The sequence below is a fragment of the Choloepus didactylus genome, chromosome 27 (genome assembly GCF_015220235.1).
Source record: "Choloepus didactylus isolate mChoDid1 chromosome 27, mChoDid1.pri, whole genome shotgun sequence".
Classification (NCBI taxonomy): Eukaryota; Metazoa; Chordata; class Mammalia; order Pilosa; family Megalonychidae; genus Choloepus; species Choloepus didactylus.
The window spans coordinates 7,838,221-7,853,403 of record NC_051333.1 but is presented as its reverse complement, the minus strand read 5'-3'; positions in this window follow the sequence as shown (position 1 = coordinate 7,853,403).

The following is a 15,183-nucleotide window of genomic DNA, read 5'->3' as shown; positions in this document are numbered from 1 at the left end:
TTGGCTTTTATAAAGGGGGTTTATTTGGTTACACAGCTACAGTCTTAAGGCCATAAAGTTCCAAGGTAATGCTTCAATAGAGTACCTTCACTGAAGGATGGCTATTGGCTTCCGGAAAACCTCTATTGGCTGGGAAGGCACATGGCTGGAGTCTGCTTGCTCCCAGGTTGTGTTTCAAAATGGCGCTCTCCAAAATGTCAGTGTCGGCTTCCACCGACCGTCTTCAAAATGTCTCTGTGAGCTGCAGTCCTCTCTCAGCTCCTGTGCATGCTTCAAAGTGTCCCTCTAGGATGTAGCAAGCTCGCTCCTTCTGTCTGAGCTTATATAGGGCCCTAGTAAGGCCCACGCTGAATGGGTGGGGCCACGCCTCCATGGAAATTGTCCAGAGTTATCACCTACAGTTGGGTGGGTAGCGTCTCCATGGAAACACTCAATCAAAGAATTACACGATCTAATCAATACTAATACGTCTGCCCACACAAGATTGCATCAAAGATAATGGCATTTTGGGGGACATAATACATTCAAACTGGCACAGGATCATTGGGTGCCTCCTAAGTATCACCGGCGAGTCTCCCGTTTGGGGACTGTCGCATGTGCGGTCCTCCCTGTGGTACAATCCCAGGAGGAGGAAAAGGAACCAGAGCTTTAAAGACGTGAAGGTGTCATGGCGGCCGGAGCGCCGAGAGAGGCCCTTTCCCAGGCAACAGCGCCACCTGCCGGGCGCAGCCGCAACCTGCTGCGTTCACTGCTTGTTACAAAGGCCGCGGTTAACTGCTGCTGGGCGCTTGCTGAAAGGGACCGCCTGACCCTTGGGGGGTCTCCTGAATCTCCCACTGAAACCCCCACTCTCCATTCTACTCTTGAAACAAGCCCACCGACTCAATAAAGGCCTCAAGTCACAGCGGGCCCTTTGAGGGTTTGGCTATGTTAAAAGCTGATGGTGAACACTGGGGGGCAGCAGTCACCCAACCCCTAAACCCCAAATCGGAAAGACCCCGCGCAGGGAGGCTGCGTCAGCGCAAGGGGCTCGCTGTGAGCAGTGATCCCAAGGAGTTAGATTTTTAGTGAATGTTTATAATGGCTGTTACCAATGGCCTAGACTTCTGGGCTCCCACTTGGAAGACTACAGACTGCTAGATTGTAGACCGGCCTGTAGGGCAGTGAACTGTAGAAGTGAATTGTGTTCCACGTCAGTCAGGGCTGCTCTGTGATGCTGGCAGTGAAGCTCATTGTCTGATGACTGTCTGCAATCAAGCTGGATGGAGACTACACCTCACAAATCAAGGCCATTGCCACTTGGAGCCATCACTGTACACGACACATCTACCAGGGACTGGGCACAAAGTAAAGGACTATGTACTTCCTTCCAAGGCCGAAACTACTGCTGCATGTCAGCGTTGTAATTCTTGCACTCTTGGCAAATTCACTGTATGAGACCCATGATCGCTCTTGGTTGACAAGAGGTTGACACATTTTCAGGTTGGGGTGTTGCTGGTCCATCTGATCAGCCAACTGTGGCCACATATCGTGCCCTTGAAACTCAACTGTGTCGTGTTTTTGGCTTTCCAGACCATCTGCAATCTGACAGTGGTGTGCTTCTTGTTGTACGGGTCACCCAACAATGAGTCGATAGCCAAGGTATTTGACGGGACTTTCTACTTTCCCTACCATCCACAGGCATCCAGTATTATTGTGTGGGAAGGGTCGCCTCTAGTCAGCTCAAAAAAATTTCTGACTCAACCTCCTTCACCTCTTCTTGGTCCACACATCTTAGTCGGGTAGTTAAGTCTCTGGATGTGGCCATTACCAGAGAGAGTTTTCTCTTCTTGGCTTCCTCCTAGAACAATTGGGACCGAAGGTGTGTGTGTGTGTGTGTGTGTGTGCGCGCGCGTGCACGCGCGCACGTGCACGCACGCTACATAGACCTATTTTGAAATTTTTAAGATTCTGCCCTCTGACTATTCTTGGGGATTAAGCGTCTTTCTTTCCCCTTGTGCAGTCAAAGGTTAACTCAGCAGGTCTGAGGTGTTCAAACCCTGAATATTCCAAAGAAAGAGCAAACCCTTGACGACTTCTGGGAGGAAACCTCTAAGCTCCTGGGATATAGAACCTGACACGATTGTCTGTGTTTACCTGGGGACTTGGGCTCTGCTAGATAGTCTATGCTAACAGTGTGATATATGGTAGGGGACTTGGGCCCCCTGGTGTCAGTTTGACCTCTGGAGGGGCTGGAGACTGAGCGAGTAAGGGCGGCCAGGCAGACACTCCATGCCTATCTTACCGACCCCCGATAAAAACCCTGGACCTCAAGGCTCCAGTGAGCTTCCAGGATTGGCAATACTCCATGCATATTGACACACAATTTCTGAGAGAATTTAGCACTGTTCGTACCACTCCACTGGTAGAGGACAGCTGGAAGCTCTTGCCTGCCCTCTCCTGGACTTTGTCCTATGTGCTTTTTTCCTTTGACAATTTTAATCTGTATCCTTTCAATGTAATAAACCGTAACTGTGAGTATTACAGCTTTTCTGAGTTCTGTGAGTTCTTCTAGTGAATCATTGAATCAGGGGGTGGTCTTGGGGACCCCCAACACAACCCTGATGGCAACCCCCAGACAGCCTGGTTGTTTCACTTTCTGGGTAGCACCTGAACAAAAGGCATCCCTGGGGTTCAAACTAAAGTCTGGTTCAGCTACCGGGATTGTCGATTGTCTTCGGTTGACATGACCCTAGATCAAGATTAGGAAAACTATGGCTTGTGGGCCAAATCTGGCCCATTACCCGGTTTTTTATGGCCCATGAATTAAGAGTGTTTAGAGTTGTGAAAAAATTGACAAAGAATAATATGCAGCAGAGACCATATGTGTCCTGCAAAGCCTGACCTATTTATTATCTGGTCCTTTATACAAAATGTTTGCTGACCTCTGACCTAGATCATGAAGACACTGATTATCTGATTGATGTAATTGGTCTCTGGAGATTTTGTGAAAATGCTCTAATCCCTCTCTTACCTGATCCCTGCTGCAGAAAGATCTGAGTCTGATTATGGGCTGATTGGGAAAAAATGTGAATTTATAGCAACTGGAATGGCACAGTCTGATTTCGTGTCCACAGAGGGAGAGCAACAACCCTGGGGCCCCTCAGGCTCCGGGAGATATGGGGAGGGGGTAACAGCGAATGGTCTCCTTGTGCCCTGGATCCAGCACTGCAGCTGGTTGGTGATCTGACCCACTCCTGGGTTTTTCATCCCCATCTGTGTGCTATGAAAACCAAAAAACTTCACATGGGCATGGCCAGTCCTGAGCCATGGAAGCCTGTTTCAGTGTAACTGATGTAAATGTGTAGGCTTCTCCTGATGCCTGGGAGGCCTTGGGTTATGTCATGTATGGAGATGTTGTCCATGTGGCTTAACCAAACCAATGTAAAGATGCCCCAAATCAAGTTGATTCTAGGTTACATTATATATATATATATATATATATATATATATATATATATATATATATATGTATGTATGGGAGAGATGGTCATGGAAAAGCTTCAAACATACACAGAAGTGGAGAGAATCAGATAGTAATCCCCCTCCACCCATCACTCAGCTTCAACAATTATCAACCATCCTGCCTCTCTAACTGATGTTAGAGTTTGGTTCTATATCCTTCTAGACACTTTATACAGATATTTTTAGAAACACTGGAGTGTACTATGCAAGTTGTAATCTGTTCTTAAAATTTTAACAATGTGTCTAGGACGTTTCCCATGCTGAGAACAACAGATCTAAATCAAAACTTTTAAGGGCAGTGCATTATCTCCCTGGTGAATGCCCCATGGAACATTTAATCAATCCCCTATTATTTGACACTAGGGTTGTTTCTAACTTCAGAGGTATTAAAAAACACTGCTGTTTATCCTGGAACTTTGTGCCACTCTGAAACCCAAGTTTCTATTTTTTAAAATTGAGGCAAATTTCACATAACATAAAATAAACCATTGTAAAGTGAACAAATCGGTGGCATTTAGTACATTCATAATGTTGTGTAATAACCACCTCCATCTAGTTCCAAAATATTTTCATCACCCCAAAAGGAAACCCTGTACACCTTAAGAAGTTGCTCCTCACCTCCTTCCCCCGGCCCCTGGCTGGCAATCACCACTCCGCTTTCTGTCTCTTTGGAATGGCTTATGCTGAATTTTCACATACAGTTATCCCTTCCACATCGTGGGAGTTAGGGGTGCAGTGCCCCCACGACCTGGAAAATCTGCATAATTGTTTTTACTTATTTTAACTGCAAAAAACAAATGGTGTACACTTACGGTTTTAAAAGAAAATACGTTGGGTTTTGTGGAGGAGGCGGGGCAAGATGGCAGACTGGTGAGCTGTATGTTTTAGTTACTCCTCCAGGAAAGTAGGTAAAAAGCCAGGAACTGCGTGGACTGGACACCACAGAGCAATCTGTCTTTGGGCATACTTCATACAACACTCATGAAAACGTGGAACTGCTGAGATCACCGAAATCTGTAAGTTTTTGCGGCCAGGGGACCCGCGCCCCTCCCTGCCAGGCTCAGTCCCGGGGGAGGAGGGGCTGTCAGCTCCAGGAAGGAGAAGGGAGAATTGCAGTGGCTGCTCTCATCGGAAACTCATTCTACTGATTCAAACTCCAACCATAGATAGACTGAGGCCAGACACCAGAGACTCTGAGAGCAGCCAGCCCAGCAGAGAGGAGACGGGCATAGAAGGAAAACAACACGAGAAGCTCCAAAGTAAAAGCAGAGGATTTTTGGAGTTCTGGTGAACACAGAAAGGGGAAGGGCGGAGATCAGGCCTTGAGGCGCATATGCAAATCCCGAAGCAAGGCTGATCTCTCTGCCCAGGGCACCTTTCCTTAATGGCCCTGGTTGCTTTGTCTATTAGCATTTCAATAACCCATTAGATCTCTGAGGAGGGCCGTTTTTTTTTTTTTTTGTTTTTTTTTTTTTTTTAAATCCTTTTTGCTTTTTCTAAAACAATTACTCTAAGAAGCTCAATACAGAAAGCTTCAAAGAATTGAAATTTGGGCACGTCAAGTCAAGAGCAGAAATAAGAGAGCTCTGAGACAAAAGGCAATAATCCAGTGGCTGAGAAAATTCACTAAACAACACAACTTCCCAAGAAATGGGGGGTGTCCGCTCACAGCCACCATCCTGGTGGACAGGAAACACTCCTGCCCATCGCCAGCCCCATAGCCCAGAGCTGCCCCAGACAACCCAGTGTGACGGAAGTGCTTCAAATAACAGGCACACACCACAAAACTGGGCGTGGACATTAGCCTTCCCTGCAACCTCAGCTGAATGTCCCAGAGCTGGGAAGGGGGAGCAGTGTGAATTAACAGAGCCCCATTCAGCCATCATTTGAGCAGACTGGGAGCCTCCCAACACAGCCCAGCAGCCCAGAACTGCCCTGGGGGGACGGCACTCACCTGTGACATAGCACAGTCATCCCTCAACAGAGGACCCGGGGTGCACAGCCTGGAATAGGGGCCCACTTGCAAGTCTCAGGAGCCATACGCCAATACCAAAGACTTGTGGGTCAGTGGCAGAGACAAACTGTGGCAGGACTGAACTGAAGGATTAGACTATTGCAGTAGCTTTAAAACTCTAGGATCATCAGGGAGATTTGATTGTTAGGGCCACCCCCCCTCCCCGACTGCCCAGAAACACGCCCCACATACAGGGCAGGCAACACCAACTACACACGCAAGCTTGGGACACCAATTGGGCCCCACAAGACTCACTCCCCCACTCACCAAAAAGGCTAAGCAGGGGAGATCTGGCTTGTGGAGAACAGGTGGCTCGTGGACGCCACCTGCTGGTTAGTTAGAGAAAGTGTACTCCACGAAGCTGTAGATCTGATAAATTAGAGATAAGGACTTCAACTGGTCTACAAACCCTAAAAGAACCCTATCAAGGACAGCAAATGCCACGAGGCCAAAAACAACAGAAAATTATAAAGCATATGAAAAAACCAGACGATATGGATAACCCAAGCCCAAGCACCCAAATCAAAAGACCAGAAGAGACACACCTAGAGCAGCTACTCAAAGAACTAAAGATGAACAATGAGACCCTAGTACGGGATATGAAGGAAATCAAGAAGACCCTAGAAGAGCATAAAGAAGACATTGCAAGACTAAATAAAAAAATGGATGATCTTATGGAAATTAAAGAAACTGTTGACCAAATTAAAAAGATTCTGGACACTCATAGTACAAGACTAGAGGAAGTTGAACAACGAATCAGTGACCTGGAAGATGACAGAATGGAAAATGAAAGCATAAAAGAAAGAATGGGGAAAAAAATTGAAAAACTCGAAATGGACCTCAGAGATATGATAGATAATATGAAGCGTCCGAATATAAGACTCATTGGTGTCCCAGAAGGGGAAGAAAAGGGTAAAGGTCTAGGAAGAGTATTCAAAGAAATTGTTGGGGAAAACTTCCCAAATCTTCTAAACAACATAAATACACAAATCATAAATGCTCAGCGAACTCCAAATAGAATAAATCCAAAAAAACCCACTCCGAGACATATACTGATCACACTGTCAAACATAGAAGAGAAGGAGCAAGTTCTGAAAGCAGCAAGAGAAAAGCAATTCACCACATACAAAGGAAACAGCATAAGACTAAGTAGTGACTACTCAGCAGCCACCATGGAGGCGAGAAGGCAATGGCACGATATATTTAAAATTCTGAGAGAGAGGAATTTCCAGCCAAGAATACTTTATCCAGCAAAGCTCTCCTTCAAATTTGAGGGAGAGCTTAAATTTTTCACAGACAAAGAAATGCTGAGAGAATTTGCTAACAAGAGACCTGCCCTACTGGAGATACTAAAGGGAGCCCTACAGACAGAGAAACAAAGACAGGACAGAGAGACTTGGAGAAAGGTTCAGTACTAAAGAGATTCGGTATGGGTACAATAAAGGATATTAATAGAGAGAGGGAAAAATATGGCAAACATAATCCAAAGGATAAGATGGCCGATTCAAGAAATGCCTTCACGGTTTTAACGTTGAATGTAAATGGATTAAACTCCCCAATTAAAAGATATAGATTCGCAGAATGGATCAAAAAAATGAACCATCAATATGTTGCATACAAGAGACTCATCTTAGACACAGGGACACAAAGAAATTGAAAGTGAAAGGATGGAAAAAAATATTTCATGCAAGCTACAGCCAAAAGAAAGCAGGTGTAGCAATATTAATCTCAGATAAAATAGACTTCAAATGCAGGGATGTTTTGAGAGACAAAGAAGGCCACTACATACTAATAAAAGGGGCAATTCAGCAAGAAGAAATAACAATCGTAAATGTCTATGCACCCAATCAAGGTGCCACAAAATACATGAGAGAAACATTGGCAAAACTAAAGGAAGCAATTGATGTTTCCACAATAATTGTGGGAGACTTCAACACATCACTCTCTCCTATAGATAGATCAACCAGACAGAAGACCAATAAGGAAATTGAAAACCTAAACAATCTGATAAATGAATTAGATTTAACAGACATCTACAGGACATTACATCCCAAATCACCAGGATACACATACTTTTCTAGTGCTCACGGAACTTTCTCCAGAATAGATCATATGCTGGGACATAAAACAAGCTTCAATAAATTTAAAAAGATTGAAATCATTCAAAGCACATTCTCTGACCACAATGGAATACAATTAGAAGTCAATAACCATCAGAGACTTAGAAAATTCACAAATACCTGGAGGTTAAACAACACACTCCTAAACAATCAGTGGGTTAAAGAAGAAATAGCAAGAGAAATTGCTAAATATATAGAGACGAATGAAAATGAGAACACAACATACCAAAACCTATGGGATGCAGCAAAAGCAGTGCTAAGGGGGAAATTTATAGCACTAAACGCATATATTAAAAAGGAAGAAAGAGCCAAAATCAAAGAACTAATGGATCAACTGAAGAAGCTAGAAAATGAACAGCAAACCAATCCTAAACCAAGTAGAAGAAAAGAAATAACAAGGATTAAAGCAGAAATAAATGACATAGAGAACAAAAAAACAATAGAAAGGATAAATATCACCAAAAGTTGGTTCTTTGAGAAGATCAACAAGATTGACAAGCCCCTAGCTAGACTGACAAAATCAAAAAGAGAGAAGACCCATATAAACAAAATAATGAATGAAAAAGGTGACATAACTGCAGATCCTGAAGAAATTAAAAAAATTATAAGAGGATATTATGAACAACTGTATGGCAACAAACTGGATAATGTAGAAGAAATGGACAATTTCCTGGAAACATATGAACAACCTAGACTGACCAGAGAAGAAATAGAAGACCTCAACCAACCCATCACAAGCAAAGAGATCCAATCAGTCATCAAAAATCTTCCCACAAATAAATGCCCAGGGCCAGATGGCTTCACAGGGGAATTCTACCAAACTTTCCAGAAAGAACTGACACCAATCTTACTCAAACTCTTTCAAAACATTGAAAAAAATGGAACACTACCTAACTCATTTTATGAAGCTAACATCAATCTAATACCAAAACCAGGCAAAGATGCTACAAAAAAGGAAAACTACCGGCCAATCTCCCTAATGAATATAGATGCAAAAATCCTCAACAAAATACTTGCAAATCGAATCCAAAGACACATTAAAAAAATCATACACCATGACCAAGTGGGGTTCATTCCAGGCATGCAAGGATGGTTCAACACCAGAAAAACAATCAATGTATTACAACACATTAAAAACTCGAAAGGGAAAAATCAATTGATCATCTCAATAGATGCTGAAAAAGCATTTGACAAAATCCAACATCCCTTTTTGATAAAAACACTTCAAAAGGTAGGAATTGAAGGAAACTTCCTCAACATGATAAAGAGCATATATGAAAAACCCACAGCCAGCATAGTACTCAATGGTGAGAGACTGAAAGCCTTCCCTCTAAGATCAGGAACAAGACAAGGATGCCCGCTGTCACCACTGTTATTCAACATTGTGCTGGAAGTGCTAGCCAGGGCAATCCGGCAAGACAAAGAAATAAAAGGCATCCAAATTGGAAAAGAAGAAGTAAAACTGTCATTGTTTGCAGATGATATGATCTTATATCTAGAAAACCCTGAGAAATCAACGATACACCTACTAGAGCTAATAAACAAATTTAGCAAAGTAGCGGGATACAAGATTAATGCACATAAGTCAGTAATGTTTCTATATGCTAGAAATGAACAAACTGAAGAGACACTCAAGAAAAAGATACCATTTTCAATAGCAACTAAAAAAATCAAGTACCTAGGAATCAACTTAACCAAAGATGTAAAAGACCTATACAAAGAAAACTACATAACTCTACTAAAAGAAATAGAAGGGGACCTTAAAAGATGGAAAAATATTCCATGTTCATGGATAGGAAGGCTAAATGTCATTAAGATGTCAATTCTACCCAAACTCATCTACAGATTCAATGCAATCCCAATCAAAATTCCAACAACCTACTTTGCAGACTTGGAAAAGCTAGTTATCAAATTTATTTGGAAAGGGAAGATGCCTCGAATTGCTAAAGACACTCTAAAAAAGAAAAACGAAGTGGGAGGACTTACACTCCCTGACTTTGAAGCTTATTATAAAGCCACAGTTGCCAAGACAGCATGGTACTGGCACAAAGATAGACATATAGATCAATGGAATCGAATTGAGAATTCAGAGATAGACCCTCAGATCTATGGCCGACTGATCTTTGATAAGGCCCCCAAAGTCACCGAACTGAGCCATAATGGTCTTTTCAACAAATGGGGCTGGGAGAGTTGGATATCCATATCCAAAAGAATGAAAGAGGACCCCTACCTCACCCCCTACACAAAAATTAACTCAAAATGGACCAAAGATCTCAATATAAAAGAAAGTACCATAAAACTCCTAGAAGATAATGTAGGAAAACATCTTCAAGACCTTGTATTAGGAGGCCACTTCCTAGACTTTACACCCAAAGCACAAGCAACAAAAGAGAAAATAGATAAATGGGAACTCCTCAAGCTTAGAAGTTTCTGCACCTCAAAGGAATTTCTCAAAAAGGTAAAGAGGCAGCCAACTCAATGGGAAAAAATTTTTGGAAACCATGTATCTGACAAAAGACTGATATCTTGCATATACAAAGAAATCCTACAACTCAATGACAATAGTACAGACAGCCCAATTATAAAATGGGCAAAAGATATGAAAAGACAGTTCTCTGAAGAGGAAATACAAATGACCAAGAAACACATGAAAAAATGTTCAGCTTCACTAGCTATTAGAGAGATGCAAATTAAGACCACAATGAGATACCATCTAACACCGGTTAGAATGGCTGCCATTAAACAAACAGGAAACTACAAATGCTGGAGGGGATGTGGAGAAATTGGAACTCTTATTCATTGTTGGTGGGACTGTATAATGGTTCAGCCACTCTGGAAGTCAGTCTGGCAGTTCCTTAGAAAACTAGATATAGAGCTACCATTCGATCCAGCGATTGCACTCCTCGGTATATACCCGGAAGATCGGAAAGCAGTGACACGAACAGATATCTGCACGCCAATGTTCATAGCAGCATTATTCACAATTGCCAAGAGATGGAAACAACCCAAATGTCCTTCAACAGATGAGTGGATAAATAAAATGTGGTATATACACACGATGGAATACTACGCGGCAGTAAGAAGGAACGATCTGGTGAAACATATGACAACATGGATGAACCTTGAAGACATAATGCTGAGCGAAATAAGCCAGGCACAAAAAGAGAAATATTATATGCTACCACTAATGTGAACTTTGAAAAATGTAAAACAAATGGTTTATAATGTAGAATGTAGGGGAACTAGCAGTAGAGAGCAATTAAGGAAGGGGGAACAATAATCCAGGAAGAACAGATAAGCTATTTAACGTTCTGGGGATGCCCAGAAATGACTATGGTCTGTTAATTTCTGATGGTTGTAGTAGGAACAAGTTCACTGAAATGTTGCTATATTATGTAACTTTCTTGGGGTAAAGTAGGAACATGTTGGAAGTTAAGCAGTTATCTTAGGTTAGTTGTCTTTTTCTTACTCCCTTGCTATGGTCTCTTTGAAATGCTCTTTTATTGTATGTTTGTTTTCTTTTTAACTTTTTTTTCATACAGGTGATTTGAAAAAAGAAGGGAAAGTTAAAAAAAAAAAAAAAAAAAAAAAAAAAGAAAAAAGACAAACAAGGGGAAAAAAAAAAAAAAAAAAAAGATGTAGTGCCCCCTTGAGGAGCCTGTGGAGAATGCAGGGGTATTCGCCTACCCCACCTCCATGGTTGCTAACATGACCACAGACATAGGGGACTGGTGGTTTGATGGGTTGAGCCCTCTACCATAAGTTTTACCCTTGGGAAGACGGTTGCTGCAAAGGAGAGGCTAGGCCTCCCTGTATTTGTGCCTAAGAGTCTCCTCCTGAATGCCTCTTTGTTGCTCAGATGTGGCCCTCTCTCTCTGGCTAAGCCAACTTGAAAGGTGAAATCACTGCCCTCCCCCCTACGTGGGATCAGACACCCAGGGACGTGAATCTCCCTGGCAACGTGGAATATGACTCCCAGGGAGGAATGTAGACCTGGCACCGTGGGACGGAGAACATCTTCTTGACCAAAAGGGGGATGTGAAAGGAAATGAAATAAGCTTCAGTGGCAGAGAGATTCCAAAAGGAGCCGAGAGGTCACTCTGGTGGGCACTCTTATGCACACTTTAGACAACCCTTTTTAGGTTCTAAAGAATTGGGGTAGCTGGTGGTGGATACCTGAAACTATCAAACTACAACCCAGAACCCATGAATCTCGAAGACAGTTGTATAAAAATGTAGCTTATGAGGGGTGACAATGGGATTGGGAAAGCCATAAGGACCAAACACCACTTTGTCTAGTTTATGGATGGATGTGTAGAAAAGTAGGGGAGGGAAACAGACAGACAAAGGTACCCAGTGTTCTTTTTTACTTCAATTGCTCTTTTTCACTCTAATTATTATTCTTGTTATTTTTGTGTGTATGCTAATGAAGGTGTCAGGGATTGATTTAGGTGATGAATGTACAACTATGTAATGGTACTGTAAACAATCGAAAGTACAATTTGTTTTGTATGACTGCGTGGTATGTGAATATATCTCAATAAAATGATGATTTAAAAAAAAAAAAAAAAAAAAAGAAAATACGTTGATATTATACAATACTATACACATATTTTATGCATTTCTGAGTTTCTAAACTTTTTCTGTGTCATCTGCTGGCTTTTGCATGTCATTGGCAGCTTCCACAAAAACTCCCAAAAATTCACATTTAATTTTTTATGCTGACCCACAATATATTGAAACCATGATGGGGAAAGTCTCAATGTGGAAGGGATAAATGTAAATGGAATCATCCAATATGTGACACTGTATTAGTTAGTGTTCTCTAGGGAAATAGAATCAACAAGAGATATCTATAAATACAAGATTCCATAAAAGTGTCTCACGTAACTGTGGGTATGCATGAGTCCAAATTCCGTAGGGCAGGCAGCAAACTGGCAATGCCAGTGAAGATATTCAATGAACTCCTCAGGCAGCAAATTGGCAACTTCAGTGAACATGTTAGATGAACTCCTCAGGAAATGAACTGGCAACTTTGATGAACTCCTCAGGAAATGCTTCGCTGGTTAACTTAAAAGTCTTCAACTGATTGGATTAAATCCAGCTGATTACATTCCCTCATTGTGGAAGACATACCCTTTGTCGATGCAATCAGTCACAGCTGCAGCCAATTGACTGATGATTTAATAAACCAGCCTTCTGGTTTATTAACCAGCCACAAATGTCCTTGCAGTAATGGTTAGGCCAGTGCTTGCTTGACCAGACACCTGGGTACCATCACCTGGCCAAGTTGACACATGAACTGAACCATCACAGTCCACCCCTTGTCAACTTGGCAGTTATACACATCACCTAAAACCATACTTTATCTCTAAGTAGAGAACAATAACAGACATATATTTCACCTAACAATACTCTGCTTTCCAGCATACAACTGGAAATGCACTAAATCTCTCCAGAATAGGGTGAAAGTCCTTGGCTGACATTAACTCTTAAAATTAATTCCCTTTAATTTAAATACTGCAAATGAACAACACAGCTTATGTCATATAACAAGGGGATAAGATAGAGAAGAAAGCAAAGATATTTGCTTTACAGACAAATACAAACATGCTCATAACAAAACAAAGTGGAAATATTCATGCCATCATAGTCCTTGTTTCTGTAACTGGTCAGTGATCATAGTTCATATTTATCACGACCTTCTTCCACTACCCATTCCGTGTTCCCCTTACCCTCAGCAAGCACTTCAGCTGGCCGTGGTTCTTTGCCTGGTGGGGTGACTCAGACCTTCATTCCTGAAGTTTCTTGGCCATTGGTAGTCCTGCCTGGATTGGGTTGTTGCAGTTCTCCATTGACTTTAGTCACGGGGCATGGTAGTATTAAGAGATGCCCTAGGGGATCTCCTGTATTTCAGGAAAACTCTTCTTTACTTCCATTGCGTAGTTGCAGTGTTATTTCCCCTTGATAGTCAGGATCAATCACCCCAGCCAGTACAGTAATCCCCTTCTTTGCCTGTTGATTCAGAGGCATAAGAAGCCCAAAGTGGCCAGGTGGCAGCCTTAACTTCCAGTTCAATGGGATTATTGTTGTGTTTCCTGGTGGAAGCACTCCTCCTTTTGGAACCAAGACTTGTAGACCAGCAGAGCTTAAGCTTGCAGGGACAGGAAGCAAAAACTTCCCTAGTGGATCACTAGGAGTGATAGTGAGTGGTGCCACTCCTGTTTCCACCCCTTGATTCCTGGACCCATGAATCCTGACTGTGGGAGAAACAGCACCATAGAGTGGACGCTGATTCAGAGCATACACAGCCTCCTGGAGAACACTGCCCCAGCCCTGCAAGGTATTGCCACATAGTTGGCACCATAATTGAGTCTTCAACAGGTCATTCCACCATTCTATCAACCCAGCTGCCTCTGGATGATGAAGAACATGGTAGTAACAGAGAATTCCATGAGCATGTGGCCATTACCTCACTTCATTTGCTGAGAAGTGGTTTCCTTGATCAGAAGCAATGCTGTGTGGAATACCACGATGGTGGATAAGGCTTTCTGTAAGTCCACAGATGGTAGTCTTGGCAGAAGCATTTTGTGCAGGGAAAGCAAACCCATATCCGCAGTATGTGTCTATTCCAGTAAGGACAAATCTCTGCCCCTTCCATGAAGGAAGTGGTTCAATTTAATTAACCTGCCACCAGGTAGCAGGCTGATCACCTCGGGGAATGGTGCCATATAGGGGACTGAGTGTGGGTCTCTGCTGCCGGCAGATTGGGCACTCAGCAGTGGCTGTGGCCAGGTCAGCCTTGGTGAGTGGAAGTCCATGTTGCTGAGCCCATGCACAACCTCCATCCCTACCACCATGACCCCTTTCACCACTTTAACTCAGCAAAATGTTTTCAAGGTTCCTCTACCTTGTATCATGTATGAGTACTTCATTCCATTTTACAGCTGCGTAATATTCTATTATATGTATGTATGTATCACAAGTTGTTAATCCATTCATCTGTTGATGTATACTTGAGTTGTTTCCACCATTTAGCTATTGTGATTAATGCTCTTATAAAACATTATGTTTATAATGTAGGTATATATATAACATACATACCTATTGATCTCATAAAGAATATGAGCACCTGTTTTCAATGCCTTTGGGTATATACCTAGAATTGGAATTGCCGTGTCACATGTTAAGACTATGTTTAACTTTCTGAGGAAAGATTAAACTTTTCCACACTGGATGCACATTTTACATTCATGTCAGCAATAGAGGACAGTTTCATTTTCTCCACGTCCTTGCCAACATTTGTTATTTTCCATTAAAAAATACAGCATCCAAGTGGGTATGAAGTGGTATCTCATGGTGGTTTCGATTCGCATTTCCCTAATGGCTAATGATGTTGAGCATCTTCTCATGTGGTTATTGACAATATGTATGTCTTCTTTGGAGAAATGTCTATTTAAGTGCTTTGCCCAGTTTTTAATTGGTGTGCCAGTTTGAATGTATTATGTCCCCCAAAATGCCATTATCTTTGAAGCAATCTTGTGT